Source organism: Triturus cristatus, chromosome 5_2 (genome assembly GCF_964204655.1).
Source record: "Triturus cristatus chromosome 5_2, aTriCri1.1, whole genome shotgun sequence".
Classification (NCBI taxonomy): Eukaryota; Metazoa; Chordata; class Amphibia; order Caudata; family Salamandridae; genus Triturus; species Triturus cristatus.
Window position 1 is genome coordinate 551,790,783 of NC_140588.1, and position 26,734 is coordinate 551,817,516.

The window sequence follows — 26,734 nt, forward strand, 5'->3', positions numbered from 1 at the left end:
AATTCACTTTTAAAGACATTCACAATGAAATGCACTGTGTAAGTCCAGCATGTTGTCAGCTAAGAAATCAGCAAAAATGAACTATCTCATTACTGGCCATATAGATGAGAAAGGAAAATAAACTCATGTTTACAATGTGGATGTGAAAGAACAGTTTCTAGGTTCAGCTTCAATATTTATGTTAATGAATAATTGATATGTTCATATTGTCTAACAGCTATCTAGACGGATAAAGCTATGTATGCATCTATACATACTTATGCGTTCATACGCATCAGTATAAAACATTGATATTATGTTTTTTCTAGACCAAATTCTAAAAAATGAGTTAAACAGTGAATCTCATAATTGTAGTAGGTCCCACCGAGATTTGAACTCGGATCGCTGGATTCAGAGTCCAGAGTGCTAACCATTACACCATGGAACCCTCTCACACAAGAGTGACTTTTCCATTGAGACAAAAGAGAGCGCATCAGTGATGGCCTTCTCTTATATTGATAAAAAGATATCTCATTTGAATGGTCATAGTGGATAGAGCTTTAATGTGATTTGATTCTTTTCAGCTATATTCTCTATAAAAGTGTTAAATATTCAAATGTTTATCTGAATATAAAAGTTATATCACAATGTTCATCTTTGCCTGTAGCATAATAAAACAGTCTACATTTCCAGACTACTGAAGCAATGTCTCTGTCTCCTGCATGGGTGGCTCCATAGAGCAATGGTTGGCAATTTGGACTTTGCAGCCAATGATCCGATTTGAAACCTTGGAGGGACTTTTTTTATTTCTCTTGAGCTTTTCCATTTCTTCATCTTTGTTCATTGATAGCTCAAATCCAACACCAGTAGGTTGAAATAGTCAATTATTGAATGCTTTCAAAATGTCCATCAGCTTGAACAAGTTACATCAATACAAACTTTAAAATACTTTGACATCAAATTTCTTCACAAAGTAGTTATCCATTATAAAATCATATTCTGATTTTCTCAAACGCATTTCAGATGGGTGATTCACAGCATCACTTTTTTAAGCTTTCCCGCTATTGATAAGGTGAAAATAGCACATTTTGAATGAGAAGTTTTCTTCAATCAAACATAGAGGAACCCAAATGATGATCTCATTCAGCTAGTAAAAATGTTGTTTTATATTAGTATGGAAATCGTGAAAAGAAAATGTTTTTCATGCTGATTTACAACAGTTGATCTCCAATCGTAAAATATAAGCTTTTGGTCGGAGGCATCACAGGTACTGATCAAATTCTAATTTTTGAACATTGTTCACAAATCATATGATATGCTTTATATACATAAACTGTATTGTTGGATCAATACTGAGTAAAAAGTGACTATCTCAATTTCAGGACATATAAGAGAGAAAGAAGTAGAAACTCATGTTTCAAATGCTGAGAGGCAACAACTGTTCATGATTTTCACCTCCACTAATTATATTTATTTTTATAATCTATATGTTTATATGTTCCTATAAATATACAGAGACATATAGCTATATATACAGAGATACATATGTACAGGTTGATTTTTACATGTTTATAAGTAAATGTGATGTTGTTCCAAATAAAACTTCTAAGAACTGAATGGAAAAGAAAATTGTAAAGTTCAGATAAGTCCCACTGAAATTTGTACTCAGATCCCTGTTTTCAGAGTCCAGAGTGCTAACCATGACACCATCCACCCTCCCGTACCAGGGTGAGATTTCCATTTTGACAGAAGAGATTTGCCTCAGGGGGCAACTTATCTTTCATTGAAAAATATTATCTCACATAAAAACCACTGTTCAACAGAGTTATAACGTTATTTGAGTCTTTTGGGCAACATCCTTCCCCAACATAGTTCAATATGCAAAAGTTTACCAGAATAGGAAAGCAATCCAATACAGTTTCTCTTTGACAGTAGAATATTAAAAACTTTGACATTTCCACATTCCTGCAGCAGTTTATGCTCCTTTCACATGGGAGGTTCCATGGTGTAATGGTTAGCACTTTGGACTTTGAATCCAATGATCCGAGTTCAAATCTCGGTGGGACCATTTTATGACTCTTGACCAAATCATTTTCTTTCAAGTGTATTCATTAATATCACATATCTAATACCGGTAGGGTGAACAATTAATTTATTGATTATACTCTAAAAGTTTATTAGATATGAGCAAATAATAGAAATTTTACCATACCTGGAAACTAAATGGCTCAAAATAATGAGAGATTTTACAAACTCACTCTGGTTTCTCAAACTCATCACAGGGGCCTGATGCAAGACATTACTTTTTAAAATCTTACTGTTATTGTTAAGGCGAACAAGGAACTTTTTCATTGCAAAGCATTCATTAAAACAAAACTTGAGGAGTCAAACTTTGTATTACGGGGACCGAAGATGTGCAGTTTGAATAATAATCTTGAAATTCAGACGTACAAAGATTTTACACACTGATTTTCAACAGTAAATCCACAACCAAAAAAGTTGAATCTTTTGAAAGACATGTCAAAGGTGTGAATCTGAAATTCACTTTTAAAGACATTCACAATGAAATGCACTGTGTAAGTCCAGCATGTTGTCAGCTAAGAAATCAGCAAAAATGAACTATCTCATTACTGGCCATATAGATGAGAAAGGAAAATAAACTCATTTTTACAATGTGGATGTGAAAGAACAGTTTCTAGGTTCAGCTTCAATATTTATGTTAATGAATAATTGATATGTTCATATTGTCTAACAGCTATCTAGACGGATAAAGCTATGTATGCATCTATACATACTTATGCGTTCATACGCATCAGTATAAAACATTGATATTATGTTTTTTCTAGACCAAATTCTAAAAAATGAGTTAAACAGTGAATCTCATAATTGTAGTAGGTCCCACCGAGATTTGAACTCGGATCGCTGGATTCAGAGTCCAGAGTGCTAACCATTACACCATGGAACCCTCTCACACAAGAGTGACTTTTCCATTGAGACAAAAGAGAGCGCATCAGTGATGGCCTTCTCTTATATTGATAAAAAGATATCTCATTTGAATGGTCATAGTGGATAGAGCTTTAATGTGATTTGATTCTTTTCAGCTATATTCTCTATAAAAGTGTTAAATATTCAAATGTTTATCTGAATATAAAAGTTATATCACAATGTTCATCTTTGCCTGTAGCATAATAAAACAGTCTACATTTCCAGACTACTGAAGCAATGTCTCTGTCTCCTGCATGGGTGGCTCCATAGAGCAATGGTTGGCAATTTGGACTTTGCAGCCAATGATCCGATTTGAAACCTTGGAGGGACTTTTTTTATTTCTCTTGAGCTTTTCCATTTCTTCATCTTTGTTCATTGATAGCTCAAATCCAACACCAGTAGGTTGAAATAGTCAATTATTGAATGCTTTCAAAATGTCCATCAGCTTGAACAAGTTACATCAATACAAACTTTAAAATACTTTGACATCAAATTTCTTCACAAAGTAGTTATCCATTATAAAATCATATTCTGATTTTCTCAAACGCATTTCAGATGGGTGATTCACAGCATCACTTTTTTAAGCTTTCCCGCTATTGATAAGGCGAAAATAGCACATTTTGAATGAGAAGTTTTCTTCAATCAAACATAGAGGAACCCAAATGATGATCTCATTCAGCTAGTAAAAATGTTGTTTTATATTAGTATGGAAATCGTGAAAAGAAAATGTTTTTCATGCTGATTTACAACAGTTGATCTCCAATCGTAAAATATAAGCTTTTGGTCGGAGGCATCACAGGTACTGATCAAATTCTAATTTTTGAACATTGTTCACAAATCATATGATATGCTTTATATACATAAACTGTATTGTTGGATCAATACTGAGTAAAAAGTGACTATCTCAATTTCAGGACATATAAGAGAGAAAGAAGTAGAAACTCATGTTTCAAATGCTGAGAGGCAACAACTGTTCATGATTTTCACCTCCACTAATTATATTTATTTTTATAATCTATATGTTTATATTTTCCTATAAATATACAGAGACATATAGCTATATATACAGAGATACATATGTACAGGTTGATTTTTACATGTTTATAAGTAAATGTGATGTTGTTCCAAATAAAATTCTAAGAACTGAATGGAAAAGAAAATTGTAAAGTTCAGATAAGTCCCACTGAAATTTGTACTCAGATCCCTGTTTTCAGAGTCCAGAGTGCTAACCATGACACCATCCACCCTCCCGTACCAGGGTGAGCTTTCCATTTTGACAGAAGAGATTTGCCTCAGGGGGCAACTTATCTTTCATTGAAAAATATTATCTCACATAAAAACCACTGTTCAACAGAGTTATAACGTTATTTGAGTCTTTTGGGCAACATCCTTCCCCAACATAGTTCAATATGCAAAAGTTTACCAGAATAGGAAAGCAATCCAATACAGTTTCTCTTTGACAGTAGAATATTAAAAACTTTGACATTTCCACATTCCTGCAGCAGTTTATGCTCCTTTCACATGGGAGGTTCCATGGTGTAATGGTTAGCACTTTGGACTTTGAATCCAATGATCCAAGTTCAAATCTCGGTGGGACCATTTTATGACTCTTGACCAAATCATTTTCTTTCAAGTGTATTCATTAATATCACATATCTAATACCGGTAGGGTGAACAATTAATTTATTGATTATACTCTAAAAGTTTATTAGATGTGAGCAAATAATAGAAATTTTACAATACCTGGAAACTAAATGGCTAAAAATAATGAGAGATTTTACAAACTCACTCTGGTTTCTCAAACTCATCACAGGGGCCTGATGCAAGACATTACTTTTTAAAATCTTACTGTTATTGTTAAGGCGAACAAGGAACTTTTTCATTGCAAAGCATTCATTAAAACAAAACTTGAGGAGTCAAACTTTGTATTACGGGGACCGAAGATGTGCAGTCTGAATAATAATCTTGAAATTCAGACGTACAAAGATTTTACACACTGATTTTCAACAGTAAATCCACAACCAAAAAAGTTGAATCTTTTGAAAGACATGTCAAAGGTGTGAATCTGAAATTCACTTTTAAAGACATTCACAATGAAATGCACTGTGTAAGTCCAGCATGTTGTCAGCTAAGAAATCAGCAAAAATGAACTATCTCATTACTGGCCATATAGATGAGAAAGGAAAATAAACTCATGTTTACAATGTGGATGTGAAAGAATAGTTTCTAGGTTCAGCTTCAATATTTATGTTAATGAATAATTGATATGTTCATATTGTCTAACAGCTATCTAGACGGATAAAGCTATGTATGCATCTATACATACTTATGCGTTCATACGCATCAGTATAAAACATTGATATTATGTTTTTTCTAGACCAAATTCTAAAAAATGAGTTAAACAGTGAATCTCATAATTGTAGTAGGTCCCACCGAGATTTGAACTCGGATCGCTGGATTCAGAGTCCAGAGTGCTAACCATTACACCATGGAACCCTCTCACACAAGAGTGACTTTTCCATTGAGACAAAAGAGAGCGCATCAGTGATGGCCTTCTCTTACATTGATAAAAAGATATCTCATTTGAATGGTCATAGTGGATAGAGCTTTAATGTGATTTGATTCTTTTCAGCTATATTCTCTATAAAAGTGTTAAATATTCAAATGTTTATCTGAATATAAAAGTTATATCACACTGTTCATCTTTGCCTGTAGCATAATAAAACAGTCTACATTTCCAGACTACTGAAGCAATGTCTCTGTCTCCTGCATGGGTGGCTCCATAGAGCAATGGTTGGCAATTTGGACTTTGCATCCAATGATCCGATTTGAAACCTTGGAGGGACTTTTTTTATTACTCTTGAGCTTTTCCATTTCTTCATCTTTGTTCATTGATAGCTCAAATCCAACACCAGTAGGTTGAAATAGTCAATTATTGAATGCTTTCAAAATGTCCATCAGCTTGAACAAGTTACATCAATACAAACTTTAAAATACTTTGACATCAAATTTCTTCACAAAGTAGTTATCCATTATAAAATCATATTCTGATTTTCTCAAACGCATTTCAGATGGGTGATTCACAGCATCACTTTTTTAAGCTTTCCCGCTATTGATAAGGCGAAAATAGCACATTTTGAATGAGAAGTTTTCTTCAATCAAACATAGAGGAACCCAAATGATGATCTCATTCAGCTAGTAAAAATGTTGTTTTATATTAGTATGGAAATCGTGAAAAGAAAATGTTTTTCATGCTGATTTACAACAGTTGATCTCCAATCGTAAAATATAAGCTTTTGGTCGGAGGCATCACAGGTACTGATCAAATTCTAATTTTTGAACATTGTTCACAAATCATATGATATGCTTTATATACATAAACTGTATTGTTGGATCAATACTGAGTAAAAAGTGACTATCTCAATTTCAGGACATATAAGAGAGAAAGAAGTAGAAACTCATGTTTCAAATGCTGAGAGGCAACAACTGTTCATGATTTTCACCTCCACTAATTATATTTATTTTTATAATCTATATGTTTATATTTTCCTATAAATATACAGAGACATATAGCTATATATACAGAGATACATATGTACAGGTTGATTTTTACTTGTTTATAAGTAAATGTGATGTTGTTCCAAATAAAACTTCTAAGAACTGAATGGAAAAGAAAATTGTAAAGTTCAGATAAGTCCCACTGAAATTTGTACTCAGATCCCTGTTTTCAGAGTCCAGAGTGCTAACCATGACACCATCCACCCTCCCGTACCAGGGTGAGCTTTCCATTTTGACAGAAGAGATTTGCCTCAGGGGGCAACTTATCTTTCATTGAAAAATATTATCTCACATAAAAACCACTGTTCAACAGAGTTATAACGTTATTTGAGTCTTTTGGGCAACATCCTTCCCCAACATAGTTCAATATGCAAAAGTTTACCAGAATAGGAAAGCAATCCAATACAGTTTCTCTTTGACAGTAGAATATTAAAAACTTTGACATTTCCACATTCCTGCAGCAGTTTATGCTCCTTTCACATGGGAGGTTCCATGGTGTAATGGTTAGCACTTTGGACTTTGAATCCAATGATCCAAGTTCAAATCTCGGTGGGACCATTTTATGACTCTTGACCAAATCATTTTCTTTCAAGTGTATTCATTAATATCACATATCTAATACCGGTAGGGTGAACAATTAATTTATTGATTATACTCTAAAAGTTTATTAGATGTGAGCAAATAATAGAAATTTTACAATACCTGGAAACTAAATGGCTAAAAATAATGAGAGATTTTACAAACTCACTCTGGTTTCTCAAACTCATCACAGGGGCCTGATGCAAGACATTACTTTTTAAAATCTTACTGTTATTGTTAAGGCGAACAAGGAACTTTTTCATTGCAAAGCATTCATTAAAACAAAACTTGAGGAGTCAAACTTTGTATTACGGGGACCGAAGATGTGCAGTCTGAATAATAATCTTGAAATTCAGACGTACAAAGATTTTACACACTGATTTTCAACAGTAAATCCACAACCAAAAAAGTTGAATCTTTTGAAAGACATGTCAAAGGTGTGAATCTGAAATTCACTTTTAAAGACATTCACAATGAAATGCACTGTGTAAGTCCAGCATGTTGTCAGCTAAGAAATCAGCAAAAATGAACTATCTCATTACTGGCCATATAGATGAGAAAGGAAAATAAACTCATGTTTACAATGTGGATGTGAAAGAATAGTTTCTAGGTTCAGCTTCAATATTTATGTTAATGAATAATTGATATGTTCATATTGTCTAACAGCTATCTAGACGGATAAAGCTATGTATGCATCTATACATACTTATGCGTTCATACGCATCAGTATAAAACATTGATATTATGTTTTTTCTAGACCAAATTCTAAAAAATGAGTTAAACAGTGAATCTCATAATTGTAGTAGGTCCCACCGAGATTTGAACTCGGATCGCTGGATTCAGAGTCCAGAGTGCTAACCATTACACCATGGAACCCTCTCACACAAGAGTGACTTTTCCATTGAGACAAAAGAGAGCGCATCAGTGATGGCCTTCTCTTATATTGATAAAAAGATATCTCATTTGAATGGTCATAGTGGATAGAGCTTTAATGTGATTTGATTCTTTTCAGCTATATTCTCTATAAAAGTGTTAAATATTCAAATGTTTATCTGAATATAAAAGTTATATCACACTGTTCATCTTTGCCTGTAGCATAATAAAACAGTCTACATTTCCAGACTACTGAAGCAATGTCTCTGTCTCCTGCATGGGTGGCTCCATAGAGCAATGGTTGGCAATTTGGACTTTGCATCCAATGATCCGATTTGAAACCTTGGAGGGACTTTTTTTATTACTCTTGAGCTTTTCCATTTCTTCATCTTTGTTCATTGATAGCTCAAATCCAACACCAGTAGGTTGAAATAGTCAATTATTGAATGCTTTCAAAATGTCCGTCAGCTTGAACAAGTTACATCAATACAAACTTTAAAATACTTTGACATCAAATTTCTTCACAAAGTAGTTAGCCATTATAAAATCATATTCTGATTTTCTCAAACGCATTTCAGATGGGTGATTCACATCATCACTTTTTTAAGCTTTCCCGCTATTGATAAGGCGAAAATAGCACATTTTGAATGAGAAGTTTTCTTCAATCAAACATAGAGGAACCCAAATGATGATCTCATTCAGCTAGTAAAAATGTTGTTTTATATTAGTATGGAAATCGTGAAAAGAAAATGTTTTTCATGCTGATTTACAACAGTTGATCTCCAATCGTAAAATATAAGATTTTGGTCGGAGGCATCACAGGTACTGATCAAATTCTAATTTTTGAACATTGTTCACAAATCATATGATATGCTTTATATACATAAACTGTATTGTTGGATCAATACTGAGTAAAAAGTGACTATCTCAATTTCAGGACATATAAAAGAGAAAGAAGTAGAAACTCATGTTTCAAATGCTGAGAGGCAACAACTGTTCATGATTTTCACCTCCACTAATTATATTTATTTTTATAATCTATATGTTTATATTTTCCTATAAATATACAGAGACATATAGCTATATATACAGAGATACATATGTACAGGTTGATTTTTACATGTTTATAAGTAAATGTGATGTTGTTCCAAATAAAACTTCTAAGAACTGAATGGAAAAGAAAATTGTAAAGTTCAGATAAGTCCCACTGAAATTTGTACTCAGATCCCTGTTTTCAGAGTCCAGAGTGCTAACCATGACACCATCCACCCTCCCGTACCAGGGTGAGCTTTCCATTTTGACAGAAGAGATTTGCCTCAGGGGGCAACTTATCTTTCATTGAAAAATATTATCTCACATAAAAACCACTGTTCAACAGAGTTATAACGTTATTTGAGTCTTTTGGGCAACATCCTTCCCCAACATAGTTCAATATGCAAAAGTTTACCAGAATAGGAAAGCAATCCAATACAGTTTCTCTTTGACAGTAGAATATTAAAAACTTTGACATTTCCACATTCCTGCAGCAGTTTATGCTCCTTTCACATGGGAGGTTCCATGGTGTAATGGTTAGCACTTTGGACTTTGAATCCAATGATCCAAGTTCAAATCTCGGTGGGACCATTTTATGACTCTTGACCAAATCATTTTCTTTCAAGTGTATTCATTAATATCACATATCTAATACCGGTAGGGTGAACAATTAATTTATTGATTATACTCTAAAAGTTTATTAGATGTGAGCAAATAATAGAAATTTTACAATACCTGGAAACTAAATGGCTAAAAATAATGAGAGATTTTACAAACTCACTCTGGTTTCTCAAACTCATCACAGGGGCCTGATGCAAGACATTACTTTTTAAAATCTTACTGTTATTGTTAAGGCGAACAAGGAACTTTTTCATTGCAAAGCATTCATTAAAACAAAACTTGAGGAGTCAAACTTTGTATTACGGGGACCGAAGATGTGCAGTCTGAATAATAATCTTGAAATTCAGACGTACAAAGATTTTACACACTGATTTTCAACAGTAAATCCACAACCAAAAAAGTTGAATCTTTTGAAAGACATGTCAAAGGTGTGAATCTGAAATTCACTTTTAAAGACATTCACAATGAAATGCACTGTGTAAGTCCAGCATGTTGTCAGCTAAGAAATCAGCAAAAATGAACTATCTCATTACTGGCCATATAGATGAGAAAGGAAAATAAACTCATGTTTACAATGTGGATGTGAAAGAATAGTTTCTAGGTTCAGCTTCAATATTTATGTTAATGAATAATTGATATGTTCATATTGTCTAACAGCTATCTAGATGGATAAAGCTATGTATGCATCTATACATACTTATGCGTTCATACGCATCAGTATAAAACATTGATATTATGTTTTTTCTAGACCAAATTCTAAAAAATGAGTTAAACAGTGAACCTCATAATTGTAGTAGGTCCCACCGAGATTTGAACTCGGATCGCTGGATTCAGAGTCCAGAGTGCTAACCATTACACCATGGAACCCTCTCACACAAGAGTGACTTTTCCATTGAGACAAAACAGAGCGCATCAGTGATGGCCTTCTCTTACATTGATAAAAAGATATCTCATTTGAATGGTCATAGTGGATAGAGCTTTAATGTGATTTGATTCTTTTCAGCTATATTCTCTATAAAAGTGTTAAATATTCAAATGTTTATCTGAATATAAAAGTTATATCACACTGTTCATCTTTGCCTGTAGCATAATAAAACAGTCTACATTTCCAGACTACTGAAGCAATGTCTCTGTCTCCTGCATGGGTGGCTCCATAGAGCAATGGTTGGCAATTTGGACTTTGCATCCAATGATCCGATTTGAAACCTTGGAGGGACTTTTTTTATTACTCTTGAGCTTTTCCATTTCTTCATCTTTGTTCATTGATAGCTCAAATCCAACACCAGTAGGTTGAAATAGTCAATTATTGAATGCTTTCAAAATGTCCATCAGCTTGAACAAGTTACATCAATACAAACTTTAAAATACTTTGACATCAAATTTCTTCACAAAGTAGTTAGCCATTATAAAATCATATTCTGATTTTCTCAAACGCATTTCAGATGGGTGATTCACAGCATCACTTTTTTAAGCTTTCCCGCTATTGATAAGGCGAAAATAGCACATTGTGAATGAGAAGTTTTCTTCAATCAAACATAGAGGAACCCAAATGATGATCTCATTCAGCTAGTAAAAATGTTGTTTTATATTAGTATGGAAATCGTGAAAAGAAAATGTTTTTCATGCTGATTTACAACAGTTGATCTCCAATCGTAAAATATAAGATTTTGGTCGGAGGCATCACAGGTACTGATCAAATTCTAATTTTTGAACATTGTTCACAAATCATATGATATGCTTTATATACATAAACTGTATTGTTGGATCAATACTGAGTAAAAAGTGACTATCTCAATTTCAGGACATATAAAAGAGAAAGAAGTAGAAACTCATGTTTCAAATGCTGAGAGGCAACAACTGTTCATGATTTTCACCTCCACTAATTATATTTATTTTTATAATCTATATGTTTATATTTTCCTATAAATATACAGAGACATATAGCTATATATACAGAGATACATATGTACAGGTTGATTTTTACATGTTTATAAGTAAATGTGATGTTGTTCCAAATAAAACTTCTAAGAACTGAATGGAAAAGAAAATTGTAAAGTTCAGATAAGTCCCACTGAAATTTGTACTCAGATCCCTGTTTTCAGAGTCCAGAGTGCTAACCATGACACCATCCACCCTCCCGTACCAGGGTGAGCTTTCCATTTTGACAGAAGAGATTTGCCTCAGGGGGCAACTTATCTTTCATTGAAAAATATTATCTCACATAAAAACCACTGTTCAACAGAGTTATAACGTTATTTGAGTCTTTTGGGCAACATCCTTCCCCAACATAGTTCAATATGCAAAAGTTTACCAGAATAGGAAAGCAATCCAATACAGTTTCTCTTTGACAGTAGAATATTAAAAACTTTGACATTTCCACATTCCTGCAGCAGTTTATGCTCCTTTCACATGGGAGGTTCCATGGTGTAATGGTTAGCACTTTGGACTTTGAATCCAATGATCCGAGTTCAAATCTCGGTGGGACCATTTTATGACTCTTGACCAAATCATTTTCTTTCAAGTGTATTCATTAATATCACATATCTAATACCGGTAGGGTGAACAATTAATTTATTGATTATACTCTAAAAGTTTATTAGATGTGAGCAAATAATAGAAATTTTACAATACCTGGAAACTAAATGGCTCAAAATAATGAGAGATTTTACAAACTCACTCTGGTTTCTCAAACTCATCACAGGGGCCTGATGCAAGACATTACTTTTTAAAATCTTACTGTTATTGTTAAGGCGAACAAGGAACTTTTTCATTGCAAAGCATTCATTAAAACAAAACTTGAGGAGTCAAACTTTGTATTACGGGGACCGAAGATGTGCAGTTTGAATAATAATATTGAAATTCAGACGTACAAAGATTTTACACACTGATTTTCAACAGTAAATCCACAACCAAAAAAGTTGAATCTTTTGAAAGACATGTCAAAGGTGTGAATCTGAAATTCACTTTTAAAGACATTCACAATGAAATGCACTGTGTAAGTCCAGCATGTTGTCAGCTAAGAAATCAGCAAAAATGAACTATCTCATTACTGGCCATATAGATGAGAAAGGAAAATAAACTCATGTTTACAATGTGGATGTGAAAGAACAGTTTCTAGGTTCAGCTTCAATATTTATGTTAATGAATAATTGATATGTTCATATTGTCTAACAGCTATCTAGACGGATAAAGCTATGTATGCATCTATACATACTTATGCGTTCATACGCATCAGTATAAAACATTGATATTATGTTTTTTCTAGACCAAATTCTAAAAAATGAGTTAAACAGTGAATCTCATAATTGTAGTAGGTCCCACCGAGATTTGAACTCGGATTGCTGGATTCAGAGTCCAGAGTGCTAACCATTACACCATGGAACCCTCTCACACAAGAGTGACGTTTCCATTGAGACAAAAGAGAGCGCATCAGTGATGGCCTTCTCTTATATTGATAAAAAGATATCTCATTTGAATGGTCATAGTGGATAGAGCTTTAATGTGATTTGATTCTTTTCAGCTATATTCTCTATAAAAGTGTTAAATATTCAAATGTTTATCTGAATATAAAAGTTATATCACACTGTTCATCTTTGCCTGTAGCATAATAAAACAGTCTACATTTCCAGACTACTGAAGCAATGTCTCTGTCTCCTGCATGGGTGGCTCCATAGAGCAATGGTTGGCAATTTGGACTTTGCATCCAATGATCCGATTTGAAACCTTGGAGGGACTTTTTTTATTACTCTTGAGCTTTTCCATTTCTTCATCTTTGTTCATTGATAGCTCAAATCCAACACCAGTAGGTTGAAATAGTCAATTAGTGAATGCTTTCAAAATGTCCATCAGCTTGAACAAGTTACATCAATACAAACTTTAAAATACTTTGACATCAAATTTCTTCACAAAGTAGTTAGCCATTATAAAATCATATTCTGATTTTCTCAAACGCATTTCAGATGGGTGATTCACATCATCACTTTTTTAAGCTTTCCCGCTATTGATAAGGCGAAAATAGCACATTTTGAATGAGAAGTTTTCTTCAATCAAACATAGAGGAACCCAAATGATGATCTCATTCAGCTAGTAAAAATGTTGTTTTATATTAGTATGGAAATCGTGAAAAGAAAATGTTTTTCATGCTGATTTACAACAGTTGATCTCCAATCGTAAAATATAAGCTTTTGGTCGGAGGCATCACAGGTACTGATCAAATTCTAATTTTTGAACATTGTTCAAAAATCATATGATATGCTTTATATACATAAACTGTATTGTTGGATCAATACTGAGTAAAAAGTGACTATCTCAATTTCAGGACATATAAAAGAGAAAGAAGTAGAAACTCATGTTTCAAATGCTGAGAGGCAACAACTGTTCATGATTTTCACCTCCACTAATTATATTTATTTTTATAATCTATATGTTTATATTTTCCTATAAATATACAGAGACATATAGCTATATATACAGAGATACATATGTACAGGTTGATTTTTACATGTTTATAAGTAAATGTGATGTTGTTCCAAATAAAACTTCTAAGAACTGAATGGAAAAGAAAATTGTAAAGTTCAGATAAGTCCCACTGAAATTTGTACTCAGATCCCTGTTTTCAGAGTCCAGAGTGCTAACCATGACACCATCCACCCTCCCGTACCAGGGTGAGCTTTCCATTTTGACAGAAGAGATTTGCCTCAGGGGGCAACTTATCTTTCATTGAAAAATATTATCTCACATAAAAACCACTGTTCAACAGAGTTATAACGTTATTTGAGTCTTTTGGGCAACATCCTTCCCCAACATAGTTCAATATGCAAAAGTTTACCAGAATAGGAAAGCAATCCAATACAGTTTCTCTTTGACAGTAGAATATTAAAAACTTTGACATTTCCACATTCCTGCAGCAGTTTATGCTCCTTTCACATGGGAGGTTCCATGGTGTAATGGTTAGCACTTTGGACTTTGAATCCAATGATCCGAGTTCAGATCTCGGTGGGACCATTTTATGACTCTTGACCAAATCATTTTCTTTCAAGTGTATTCATTAATATCACATATCTAATACCGGTAGGGTGAACAATTAATTTATTGATTATACTCTAAAAGTTTATTAGATGTGAGCAAATAATAGAAATTTTACAATACCTGGAAACTAAATGGCTCAAAATAATGAGAGATTTTACAAACTCACTCTGGTTTCTCAAACTCATCACAGGGGCCTGATGCAAGACATTACTTTTTAAAATCTTACTGTTATTGTTAAGGCGAACAAGGAACTTTTTCATTGCAAAGCATTCATTAAAACAAAACTTGAGGAGTCAAACTTTGTATTACGGGGACCGAAGATGTGCAGTTTGAATAATAATCTTGAAATTCAGACGTACAAAGATTTTACACACTGATTTTCAACAGTAAATCCACAACCAAAAAAGTTGAATATTTTGAAAGACATGTCAAAGGTGTGAATCTGAAATTCACTTTTAAAGACATTCACAATGAAATGCACTGTGTAAGTCCAGCATGTTGTCAGCTAAGAAATCAGCAAAAATGAACTATCTCATTACTGGCCATATAGATGAGAAAGGAAAATAAACTCATGTTTACAATGTGGATGTGAAAGAACAGTTTCTAGGTTCAGCTTCAATATTTATGTTAATGAATAATTGATATGTTCATATTGTCTAACAGCTATCTAGACGGATAAAGCTATGTATGCATCTATACATACTTATGCGTTCATACGCATCAGTATAAAACATTGATATTATGTTTTTTCTAGACCAAATTCTAAAAAATGAGTTAAACAGTGAATCTCATAATTGTAGTAGGTCCCACCGAGATTTGAACTCGGATTGCTGGATTCAGAGTCCAGAGTGCTAACCATTACACCATGGAACCCTCTCACACAAGAGTGACTTTTCCATTGAGACAAAAGAGAGCGCATCAGTGATGGCCTTCTCTTATATTGATAAAAAGATATCTCATTTGAATGGTCATAGTGGATAGAGCTTTAATGTGATTTGATTCTTTTCAGCTATATTCTCTATAAAAGTGTTAAATATTCAAATGTTTATCTGAATATAAAAGTTATATCACACTGTTCATCTTTGCCTGTAGCATAATAAAACAGTCTACATTTCCAGACTACTGAAGCAATGTCTCTGTCTCCTGCATGGGTGGCTCCATAGAGCAATGGTTGGCAATTTGGACTTTGCATCCAATGATCCGATTTGAAACCTTGGAGGGACTTTTTTTATTACTCTTGAGCTTTTCCATTTCTTCATCTTTGTTCATTGATAGCTCAAATCCAACACCAGTAGGTTGAAATAGTCAATTATTGAATGCTTTCAAAATGTCCATCAGCTTGAACAAGTTACATCAATACAAACTTTAAAATACTTTGACATCAAATTTCTTCACAAAGTAGTTAGCCATTATAAAATCATATTCTGATTTTCTCAAACGCATTTCAGATGGGTGATTCACAGCATCACTTTTTTAAGCTTTCCCGCTATTGATAAGGCGAAAATAGCACATTTTGAATGAGAAGTTTTCTTCAATCAAACATAGAGGAACCCAAATGATGATCTCATTCAGCTAGTAAAAATGTTGTTTTATATTAGTATGGAAATCGTGAAAAGAAAATGTTTTTCATGCTGATTTACAACAGTTGATCTCCAATCGTAAAATATAAGCTTTTGGTCGGAGGCATCACAGGTACTGATCAAATTCTAATTTTTGAACATTGTTCACAAATCATATGATATGCTTTATATACATAAACTGTATTGTTGGATCAATACTGAGTAAAAAGTGACTATCTCAATTTCAGGACATATAAAAGAGAAAGAAGTAGAAACTCATGTTTCAAATGCTGAGAGGCAACAACTGTTCATGATTTTCACCTCCACTAATTATATTTATTTTTATAATCTATATGTTTATATTTTCCTATAAATATACAGAGACATATAGCTATATATACAGAGATACATATGTACAGGTTGATTTTTACATGTTTATAAGTAAATGTGATGTTGTTCCAAATAAAACTTCTAAGAACTGAATGGAAAAGAAAATTGTAAAGTTCAGATAAGTCCCACTGAAATTTGTACTCAGATCCCTGTTTTCAGAGTCCAGAGTGCTAACCATGACACCATCCACCCTCCCGTACCAGGGTGAGCTTTCCATTTTGACAGAAGAGATTTGCCTCAGGGGGCAACTTATCTTTCATTGAAAAATATTATCTCACATAAAAACCACTGTTCAACAGAGTTATAACGTTATTTGAGTCTTTTGGGCAACATCCTTCCCCAACATAGTTCAATATGCAAAAGTTTACCAGAATAGGAAAGCAATCCAATACAGTTTCTCTTTGACAGTAGAATATTAAAAACTTTGACATTTCCACATTCCTGCAGCAGTTTATGCTCCTTTCACATGGGAGGTTCCATGGTGTAATGGTTAGCACTTTGGACTTTGAATCCAATGATCCGAGTTCAAATCTCGGTGGGACCATTTTATGACTCTTGACCAAATCATTTTCTTTCAAGTGTATTCATTAATATCACATATCTAATACCGGTAGGGTGAACAATTAATTTATTGATTATACTCTAAAAGTTTATTAGATGTGAGCAAATAATAGAAATTTTACAATACCTGGAAACTAAATGGCTCAAAATAATGAGAGATTTTACAAACTCACTCTGGTTTCTCAAACTCATCACAGGGGCCTGATGCAAGACATTACTTTTTAAAATCTTACTGTTATTGTTAAGGCGAACAAGGAACTTTTTCATTGCAAAGCATTCATTAAAACAAAACTTGAGGAGTCAAACTTTGTATTACGGGGACCGAAGATGTGCAGTTTGAATAATAATCTTGAAATTCAGACGTACAAAGATTTTACACACTGATTTTCAACAGTAAATCCACAACCAAAAAAGTTGAATCTTTTGAAAGACATGTCAAAGGTGTGAATCTGAAATTCACTTTTAAAGACATTCACAATGAAATGCACTGTGTAAGTCCAGCATGTTGTCAGCTAAGAAATCAGCAAAAATGAACTATCTCATTACTGGCCATATAGATGAGAAAGGAAAATAAACTCATGTTTACAATGTGGATGTGAAAGAACAGTTTCTAGGTTCAGCTTCAATATTTATGTTAATGAATAATTGATATGTTCATATTGTCTAACAGCTATCTAGACGGATAAAGCTATGTATGCATCTATACATACTTATGCGTTCATACGCATCAGTATAAAACATTGATATTATGTTTTTTCTAGACCAAATTCTAAAAAATGAGTTAAACAGTGAATCTCATAATTGTAGTAGGTCCCACCGAGATTTGAACTCGGATTGCTGGATTCAGAGTCCAGAGTGCTAACCATTACACCATGGAACCCTCTCACACAAGAGTGACGTTTCCATTGAGACAAAAGAGAGCGCATCAGTGATGGCCTTCTCTTATATTGATAAAAAGATATCTCATTTGAATGGTCATAGTGGATAGAGCTTTAATGTGATTTGATTCTTTTCAGCTATATTCTCTATAAAAGTGTTAAATATTCAAATGTTTATCTGAATATAAAAGTTATATCACACTGTTCATCTTTGCCTGTAGCATAATAAAACAGTCTACATTTCCAGACTACTGAAGCAATGTCTCTGTCTCCTGCATGGGTGGCTCCATAGAGCAATGGTTGGCAATTTGGACTTTGCATCCAATGATCCGATTTGAAACCTTGGAGGGACTTTTTTTATTACTCTTGAGCTTTTCCATTTCTTCATCTTTGTTCATTGATAGCTCAAATCCAACACCAGTAGGTTGAAATAGTCAATTAGTGAATGCTTTCAAAATGTCCATCAGCTTGAACAAGTTACATCAATACAAACTTTAAAATACTTTGACATCAAATTTCTTCACAAAGTAGTTAGCCATTATAAAATCATATTCTGATTTTCTCAAACGCATTTCAGATGGGTGATTCACATCATCACTTTTTTAAGCTTTCCCGCTATTGATAAGGCGAAAATAGCACATTTTGAATGAGAAGTTTTCTTCAATCAAACATAGAGGAACCCAAATGATGATCTCATTCAGCTAGTAAAAATGTTGTTTTATATTAGTATGGAAATCGTGAAAAGAAAATGTTTTTCATGCTGATTTACAACAGTTGATCTCCAATCGTAAAATATAAGCTTTTGGTCGGAGGCATCACAGGTACTGATCAAATTCTAATTTTTGAACATTGTTCAAAAATCATATGATATGCTTTATATACATAAACTGTATTGTTGGATCAATACTGAGTAAAAAGTGACTATCTCAATTTCAGGACATATAAAAGAGAAAGAAGTAGAAACTCATGTTTCAAATGCTGAGAGGCAACAACTGTTCATGATTTTCACCTCCACTAATTATATTTATTTTTATAATCTATATGTTTATATTTTCCTATAAATATACAGAGACATATAGCTATATATACAGAGATACATATGTACAGGTTGATTTTTACATGTTTATAAGTAAATGTGATGTTGTTCCAAATAAAACTTCTAAGAACTGAATGGAAAAGAAAATTGTAAAGTTCAGATAAGTCCCACTGAAATTTGTACTCAGATCCCTGTTTTCAGAGTCCAGAGTGCTAACCATGACACCATCCACCCTCCCGTACCAGGGTGAGCTTTCCATTTTGACAGAAGAGATTTGCCTCAGGGGGCAACTTATCTTTCATTGAAAAATATTATCTCACATAAAAACCACTGTTCAACAGAGTTATAACGTTATTTGAGTCTTTTGGGCAACATCCTTCCCCAACATAGTTCAATATGCAAAAGTTTACCAGAATAGGAAAGCAATCCAATACAGTTTCTCTTTGACAGTAGAATATTAAAAACTTTGACATTTCCACATTCCTGCAGCAGTTTATGCTCCTTTCACATGGGAGGTTCCATGGTGTAATGGTTAGCACTTTGGTCTTTGAATCCAATGATCCAAGTTCAAATCTCGGTGGGACCATTTTATGACTCTTGACCAAATCATTTTCTTTCAAGTGTATTCATTAATATCACATATCTAATACCGGTAGGGTGAACAATTAATTTATTGATTATACTCTAAAAGTTTATTAGATGTGAGCAAATAATAGAAATTTTACAATACCTGGAAACTAAATGGCTAAAAATAATGAGAGATTTTACAAACTCACTCTGGTTTCTCAAACTCATCACAGGGGCCTGATGCAAGACATTACTTTTTAAAATCTTACTGTTATTGTTAAGGCGAACAAGGAACTTTTTCATTGCAAAGCATTCATTAAAACAAAACTTGAGGAGTCAAACTTTGTATTACGGGGACCGAAGATGTGCAGTCTGAATAATAATCTTGAAATTCAGACGTACAAAGATTTTACACACTGATTTTCAACAGTAAATCCACAACCAAAAAAGTTGAATCTTTTGAAAGACATGTCAAAGGTGTGAATCTGAAATTCACTTTTAAAGACATTCACAATGAAATGCACTGTGTAAGTCCAGCATGTTGTCAGCTAAGAAATCAGCAAAAATGAACTATCTCATTACTGGCCATATAGATGAGAAAGGAAAATAAACTCATGTTTACAATGTGGATGTGAAAGAATAGTTTCTAGGTTCAGCTTCAATATTTATGTTAATGAATAATTGATATGTTCATATTGTCTAACAGCTATCTAGATGGATAAAGCTATGTATGCATCTATACATACTTATGCGTTCATACGCATCAGTATAAAACATTGATATTATGTTTTTTCTAGACCAAATTCTAAAAAATGAGTTAAACAGTGAACCTCATAATTGTAGTAGGTCCCACCGAGATTTGAACTCGGATCGCTGGATTCAGAGTCCAGAGTGCTAACCATTACACCATGGAACCCTCTCACACAAGAGTGACTTTTCCATTGAGACAAAACAGAGCGCATCAGTGATGGCCTTCTCTTACATTGATAAAAAGATATCTCATTTGAATGGTCATAGTGGATAGAGCTTTAATGTGATTTGATTCTTTTCAGCTATATTCTCTATAAAAGTGTTAAATATTCAAATGTTTATCTGAATATAAAAGTTATATCACACTGTTCATCTTTGCCTGTAGCATAATAAAACAGTCTACATTTCCAGACTACTGAAGCAATGTCTCTGTCTCCTGCATGGGTGGCTCCATAGAGCAATGGTTGGCAATTTGGACTTTGCATCCAATGATCCGATTTGAAACCTTGGAGGGACTTTTTTTATTACTCTTGAGCTTTTCCATTTCTTCATCTTTGTTCATTGATAGCTCAAATCCAACACCAGTAGGTTGAAATAGTCAATTATTGAATGCTTTCAAAATGTCCATCAGCTTGAACAAGTTACATCAATACAAACTTTAAAATACTTTGACATCAAATTTCTTCACAAAGTAGTTAGCCATTATAAAATCATATTCTGATTTTCTCAAACGCATTTCAGATGGGTGATTCACAGCATCACTTTTTTAAGCTTTCCCGCTATTGATAAGGCGAAAATAGCACATTGTGAATGAGAAGTTTTCTTCAATCAAACATAGAGGAACCCAAATGATGATCTCATTCAGCTAGTAAAAATGTTGTTTTATATTAGTATGGAAATCGTGAAAAGAAAATGTTTTTCATGCTGATTTACAACAGTTGATCTCCAATCGTAAAATATAAGATTTTGGTCGGAGGCATCACAGGTACTGATCAAATTCTAATTTTTGAACATTGTTCACAAATCATATGATATGCTTTATATACATAAACTGTATTGTTGGATCAATACTGAGTAAAAAGTGACTATCTCAATTTCAGGACATATAAAAGAGAAAGAAGTAGAAACTCATGTTTCAAATGCTGAGAGGCAACAACTGTTCATGATTTTCACCTCCACTAATTATATTTATTTTTATAATCTATATGTTTATATTTTCCTATAAATATACAGAGACATATAGCTATATATACAGAGATACATATGTACAGGTTGATTTTTACATGTTTATAAGTAAATGTGATGTTGTTCCAAATAAAACTTCTAAGAACTGAATGGAAAAGAAAATTGTAAAGTTCAGATAAGTCCCACTGAAATTTGTACTCAGATCCCTGTTTTCAGAGTCCAGAGTGCTAACCATGACACCATCCACCCTCCCGTACCAGGGTGAGCTTTCCATTTTGACAGAAGAGATTTGCCTCAGGGGGCAACTTATCTTTCATTGAAAAATATTATCTCACATAAAAACCACTGTTCAACAGAGTTATAACGTTATTTGAGTCTTTTGGGCAACATCCTTCCCCAACATAGTTCAATATGCAAAAGTTTACCAGAATAGGAAAGCAATCCAATACAGTTTCTCTTTGACAGTAGAATATTAAAAACTTTGACATTTCCACATTCCTGCAGCAGTTTATGCTCCTTTCACATGGGAGGTTCCATGGTGTAATGGTTAGCACTTTGGACTTTGAATCCAATGATCCGAGTTCAAATCTCGGTGGGACCATTTTATGACTCTTGACCAAATCATTTTCTTTCAAGTGTATTCATTAATATCACATATCTAATACCGGTAGGGTGAACAATTAATTTATTGATTATACTCTAAAAGTTTATTAGATGTGAGCAAATAATAGAAATTTTACAATACCTGGAAACTAAATGGCTCAAAATAATGAGAGATTTTACAAACTCACTCTGGTTTCTCAAACTCATCACAGGGGCCTGATGCAAGACATTACTTTTTAAAATCTTACTGTTATTGTTAAGGCGAACAAGGAACTTTTTCATTGCAAAGCATTCATTAAAACAAAACTTGAGGAGTCAAACTTTGTATTACGGGGACCGAAGATGTGCAGTTTGAATAATAATCTTGAAATTCAGACGTACAAAGATTTTACACACTGATTTTCAACAGTAAATCCACAACCAAAAAAGTTGAATCTTTTGAAAGACATGTCAAAGGTGTGAATCTGAAATTCACTTTTAAAGACATTCACAATGAAATGCACTGTGTAAGTCCAGCATGTTGTCAGCTAAGAAATCAGCAAAAATGAACTATCTCATTACTGGCCATATAGATGAGAAAGGAAAATAAACTCATGTTTACAATGTGGATGTGAAAGAACAGTTTCTAGGTTCAGCTTCAATATTTATGTTAATGAATAATTGATATGTTCATATTGTCTAACAGCTATCTAGACGGATAAAGCTATGTATGCATCTATACATACTTATGCGTTCATACGCATCAGTATAAAACATTGATATTATGTTTTTTCTAGACCAAATTCTAAAAAATGAGTTAAACAGTGAATCTCATAATTGTAGTAGGTCCCACCGAGATTTGAACTCGGATTGCTGGATTCAGAGTCCAGAGTGCTAACCATTACACCATGGAACCCTCTCACACAAGAGTGACGTTTCCATTGAGACAAAAGAGAGCGCATCAGTGATGGCCTTCTCTTATATTGATAAAAAGATATCTCATTTGAATGGTCATAGTGGATAGAGCTTTAATGTGATTTGATTCTTTTCAGCTATATTCTCTATAAAAGTGTTAAATATTCAAATGTTTATCTGAATATAAAAGTTATATCACACTGTTCATCTTTGCCTGTAGCATAATAAAACAGTCTACATTTCCAGACTACTGAAGCAATGTCTCTGTCTCCTGCATGGGTGGCTCCATAGAGCAATGGTTGGCAATTTGGACTTTGCATCCAATGATCCGATTTGAAACCTTGGAGGGACTTTTTTTATTACTCTTGAGCTTTTCCATTTCTTCATCTTTGTTCATTGATAGCTCAAATCCAACACCAGTAGGTTGAAATAGTCAATTAGTGAATGCTTTCAAAATGTCCATCAGCTTGAACAAGTTACATCAATACAAACTTTAAAATACTTTGACATCAAATTTCTTCACAAAGTAGTTAGCCATTATAAAATCATATTCTGATTTTCTCAAACGCATTTCAGATGGGTGATTCACATCATCACTTTTTTAAGCTTTCCCGCTATTGATAAGGCGAAAATAGCACATTTTGAATGAGAAGTTTTCTTCAATCAAACATAGAGGAACCCAAATGATGATCTCATTCAGCTAGTAAAAATGTTGTTTTATATTAGTATGGAAATCGTGAAAAGAAAATGTTTTTCATGCTGATTTACAACAGTTGATCTCCAATCGTAAAATATAAGCTTTTGGTCGGAGGCATCACAGGTACTGATCAAATTCTAATTTTTGAACATTGTTCAAAAATCATATGATATGCTTTATATACATAAACTGTATTGTTGGATCAATACTGAGTAAAAAGTGACTATCTCAATTTCAGGACATATAAAAGAGAAAGAAGTAGAAACTCATGTTTCAAATGCTGAGAGGCAACAACTGTTCATGATTTTCACCTCCACTAATTATATTTATTTTTATAATCTATATGTTTATATTTTCCTATAAATATACAGAGACATATAGCTATATATACAGAGATACATATGTACAGGTTGATTTTTACATGTTTATAAGTAAATGTGATGTTGTTCCAAATAAAACTTCTAAGAACTGAATGGAAAAGAAAATTGTAAAGTTCAGATAAGTCCCACTGAAATTTGTACTCAGATCCCTGTTTTCAGAGTCCAGAGTGCTAACCATGACACCATCCACCCTCCCGTACCAGGGTGAGCTTTCCATTTTGACAGAAGAGATTTGCCTCAGGGGGCAACTTATCTTTCATTGAAAAATATTATCTCACATAAAAACCACTGTTCAACAGAGTTATAACGTTATTTGAGTCTTTTGGGCAACATCCTTCCCCAACATAGTTCAATATGCAAAAGTTTACCAGAATAGGAAAGCAATCCAATACAGTTTCTCTTTGACAGTAGAATATTAAAAACTTTGACATTTCCACATTCCTTCAGCAGTTTATGCTCCTTTCACATGGGAGGTTCCATGGTGTAATGGTTAGCACTTTGGACTTTGAATCCAATGATCCGAGTTCAGATCTCGGTGGGACCATTTTATGACTCTTGACCAAATCATTTTCTTTCAAGTGTATTCATTAATATCACATATCTAATACCGGTAGGGTGAACAATTAATTTATTGATTATACTCTAAAAGTTTATTAGATGTGAGCAAATAATAGAAATTTTACAATACCTGGAAACTAAATGGCTCAAAATAATGAGAGATTTTACAAACTCACTCTGGTTTCTCAAACTCATCACAGGGGCCTGATGCAAGACATTACTTTTTAAAATCTTACTGTTATTGTTAAGGCGAACAAGGAACTTTTTCATTGCAAAGCATTCATTAAAACAAAACTTGAGGAGTCAAACTTTGTATTACGGGGACCGAAGATGTGCAGTTTGAATAATAATCTTGAAATTCAGACGTACAAAGATTTTACACACTGATTTTCAACAGTAAATCCACAACCAAAAAAGTTGAATATTTTGAAAGACATGTCAAAGGTGTGAATCTGAAATTCACTTTTAAAGACATTCACAATGAAATGCACTGTGTAAGTCCAGCATGTTGTCAGCTAAGAAATCAGCAAAAATGAACTATCTCATTACTGGCCATATAGATGAGAAAGGAAAATAAACTCATGTTTACAATGTGGATGTGAAAGAACAGTTTCTAGGTTCAGCTTCAATATTTATGTTAATGAATAATTGATATGTTCATATTGTCTAACAGCTATCTAGACGGATAAAGCTATGTATGCATCTATACATACTTATGCGTTCATACGCATCAGTATAAAACATTGATATTATGTTTTTTCTAGACCAAATTCTAAAAAATGAGTTAAACAGTGAATCTCATAATTGTAGTAGGTCCCACCGAGATTTGAACTCGGATTGCTGGATTCAGAGTCCAGAGTGCTAACCATTACACCATGGAACCCTCTCACACAAGAGTGACTTTTCCATTGAGACAAAAGAGAGCGCATCAGTGATGGCCTTCTCTTATATTGATAAAAAGATATCTCATTTGAATGGTCATAGTGGATAGAGCTTTAATGTGATTTGATTCTTTTCAGCTATATTCTCTATAAAAGTGTTAAATATTCAAATGTTTATCTGAATATAAAAGTTATATCACACTGTTCATCTTTGCCTGTAGCATAATAAAACAGTCTACATTTCCAGACTACTGAAGCAATGTCTCTGTCTCCTGCATGGGTGGCTCCATAGAGCAATGGTTGGCAATTTGGACTTTGCATCCAATGATCCGATTTGAAACCTTGGAGGGACTTTTTTTATTACTCTTGAGCTTTTCCATTTCTTCATCTTTGTTCATTGATAGCTCAAATCCAACACCAGTAGGTTGAAATAGTCAATTATTGAATGCTTTCAAAATGTCCATCAGCTTGAACAAGTTACATCAATACAAACTTTAAAATACTTTGACATCAAATTTCTTCACAAAGTAGTTAGCCATTATAAAATCATATTCTGATTTTCTCAAACGCATTTCAGATGGGTGATTCACAGCATCACTTTTTTAAGCTTTCCCGCTATTGATAAGGCGAAAATAGCACATTTTGAATGAGAAGTTTTCTTCAATCAAACATAGAGGAACCCAAATGATGATCTCATTCAGCTAGTAAAAATGTTGTTTTATATTAGTATGGAAATCGTGAAAAGAAAATGTTTTTCATGCTGATTTACAACAGTTGATCTCCAATCGTAAAATATAAGCTTTTGGTCGGAGGCATCACAGGTACTGATCAAATTCTAATTTTTGAACATTGTTCACAAATCATATGATATGCTTTATATACATAAACTGTATTGTTGGATCAATACTGAGTAAAAAGTGACTATCTCAATTTCAGGACATATAAAAGAGAAAGAAGTAGAAACTCATGTTTCAAATGCTGAGAGGCAACAACTGTTCATGATTTTCACCTCCACTAATTATATTTATTTTTATAATCTATATGTTTATATTTTCCTATAAATATACAGAGACATATAGCTATATATACAGAGATACATATGTACAGGTTGATTTTTACATGTTTATAAGTAAATGTGAT

The 26,734-nt window shown here is 33.3% G+C and overlaps 15 non-coding genes across 15 annotated transcripts; 4 read left to right on the plus strand and 11 right to left on the minus strand.

The window, feature by feature from the left end:
- Positions 1 to 355: 355 nt before the first annotated feature.
- Positions 356 to 427, minus strand: TRNAQ-CUG (transfer RNA glutamine (anticodon CUG)). Its single transcript has one exon. It is a non-coding gene; the product is annotated as a tRNA-Gln (tRNA).
- A 1,548-nt stretch (positions 428 to 1,975) lies between these two features.
- TRNAQ-UUG (transfer RNA glutamine (anticodon UUG)) lies at positions 1,976 to 2,047 on the plus strand. Its single transcript has one exon. It is a non-coding gene; the product is annotated as a tRNA-Gln (tRNA).
- Positions 2,048 to 2,872: 825 nt separating this feature from the next.
- On the minus strand, positions 2,873 to 2,944 carry TRNAQ-CUG (transfer RNA glutamine (anticodon CUG)). Its single transcript has one exon. It is a non-coding gene; the product is annotated as a tRNA-Gln (tRNA).
- A 2,444-nt stretch (positions 2,945 to 5,388) lies between these two features.
- TRNAQ-CUG (transfer RNA glutamine (anticodon CUG)) lies at positions 5,389 to 5,460 on the minus strand. The gene has a single exon. It is a non-coding gene; the product is annotated as a tRNA-Gln (tRNA).
- Positions 5,461 to 7,905: 2,445 nt separating this feature from the next.
- Positions 7,906 to 7,977, minus strand: TRNAQ-CUG (transfer RNA glutamine (anticodon CUG)). Its single transcript has one exon. It is a non-coding gene; the product is annotated as a tRNA-Gln (tRNA).
- A 2,445-nt stretch (positions 7,978 to 10,422) lies between these two features.
- Positions 10,423 to 10,494, minus strand: TRNAQ-CUG (transfer RNA glutamine (anticodon CUG)). The gene has a single exon. It is a non-coding gene; the product is annotated as a tRNA-Gln (tRNA).
- Positions 10,495 to 12,042: 1,548 nt separating this feature from the next.
- On the plus strand, positions 12,043 to 12,114 carry TRNAQ-UUG (transfer RNA glutamine (anticodon UUG)). Its single transcript has one exon. It is a non-coding gene; the product is annotated as a tRNA-Gln (tRNA).
- An 825-nt stretch (positions 12,115 to 12,939) lies between these two features.
- Positions 12,940 to 13,011, minus strand: TRNAQ-CUG (transfer RNA glutamine (anticodon CUG)). Its single transcript has one exon. It is a non-coding gene; the product is annotated as a tRNA-Gln (tRNA).
- A 2,445-nt stretch (positions 13,012 to 15,456) lies between these two features.
- TRNAQ-CUG (transfer RNA glutamine (anticodon CUG)) lies at positions 15,457 to 15,528 on the minus strand. Its single transcript has one exon. It is a non-coding gene; the product is annotated as a tRNA-Gln (tRNA).
- A 1,548-nt stretch (positions 15,529 to 17,076) lies between these two features.
- TRNAQ-UUG (transfer RNA glutamine (anticodon UUG)) lies at positions 17,077 to 17,148 on the plus strand. The gene has a single exon. It is a non-coding gene; the product is annotated as a tRNA-Gln (tRNA).
- Positions 17,149 to 17,973: 825 nt separating this feature from the next.
- On the minus strand, positions 17,974 to 18,045 carry TRNAQ-CUG (transfer RNA glutamine (anticodon CUG)). Its single transcript has one exon. It is a non-coding gene; the product is annotated as a tRNA-Gln (tRNA).
- A 2,445-nt stretch (positions 18,046 to 20,490) lies between these two features.
- TRNAQ-CUG (transfer RNA glutamine (anticodon CUG)) lies at positions 20,491 to 20,562 on the minus strand. Its single transcript has one exon. It is a non-coding gene; the product is annotated as a tRNA-Gln (tRNA).
- A 1,548-nt stretch (positions 20,563 to 22,110) lies between these two features.
- TRNAQ-UUG (transfer RNA glutamine (anticodon UUG)) lies at positions 22,111 to 22,182 on the plus strand. The gene has a single exon. It is a non-coding gene; the product is annotated as a tRNA-Gln (tRNA).
- Positions 22,183 to 23,007: 825 nt separating this feature from the next.
- Positions 23,008 to 23,079, minus strand: TRNAQ-CUG (transfer RNA glutamine (anticodon CUG)). Its single transcript has one exon. It is a non-coding gene; the product is annotated as a tRNA-Gln (tRNA).
- A 2,445-nt stretch (positions 23,080 to 25,524) lies between these two features.
- On the minus strand, positions 25,525 to 25,596 carry TRNAQ-CUG (transfer RNA glutamine (anticodon CUG)). Its single transcript has one exon. It is a non-coding gene; the product is annotated as a tRNA-Gln (tRNA).
- Between the last annotated feature and the right edge of the window lie 1,138 nt (positions 25,597 to 26,734).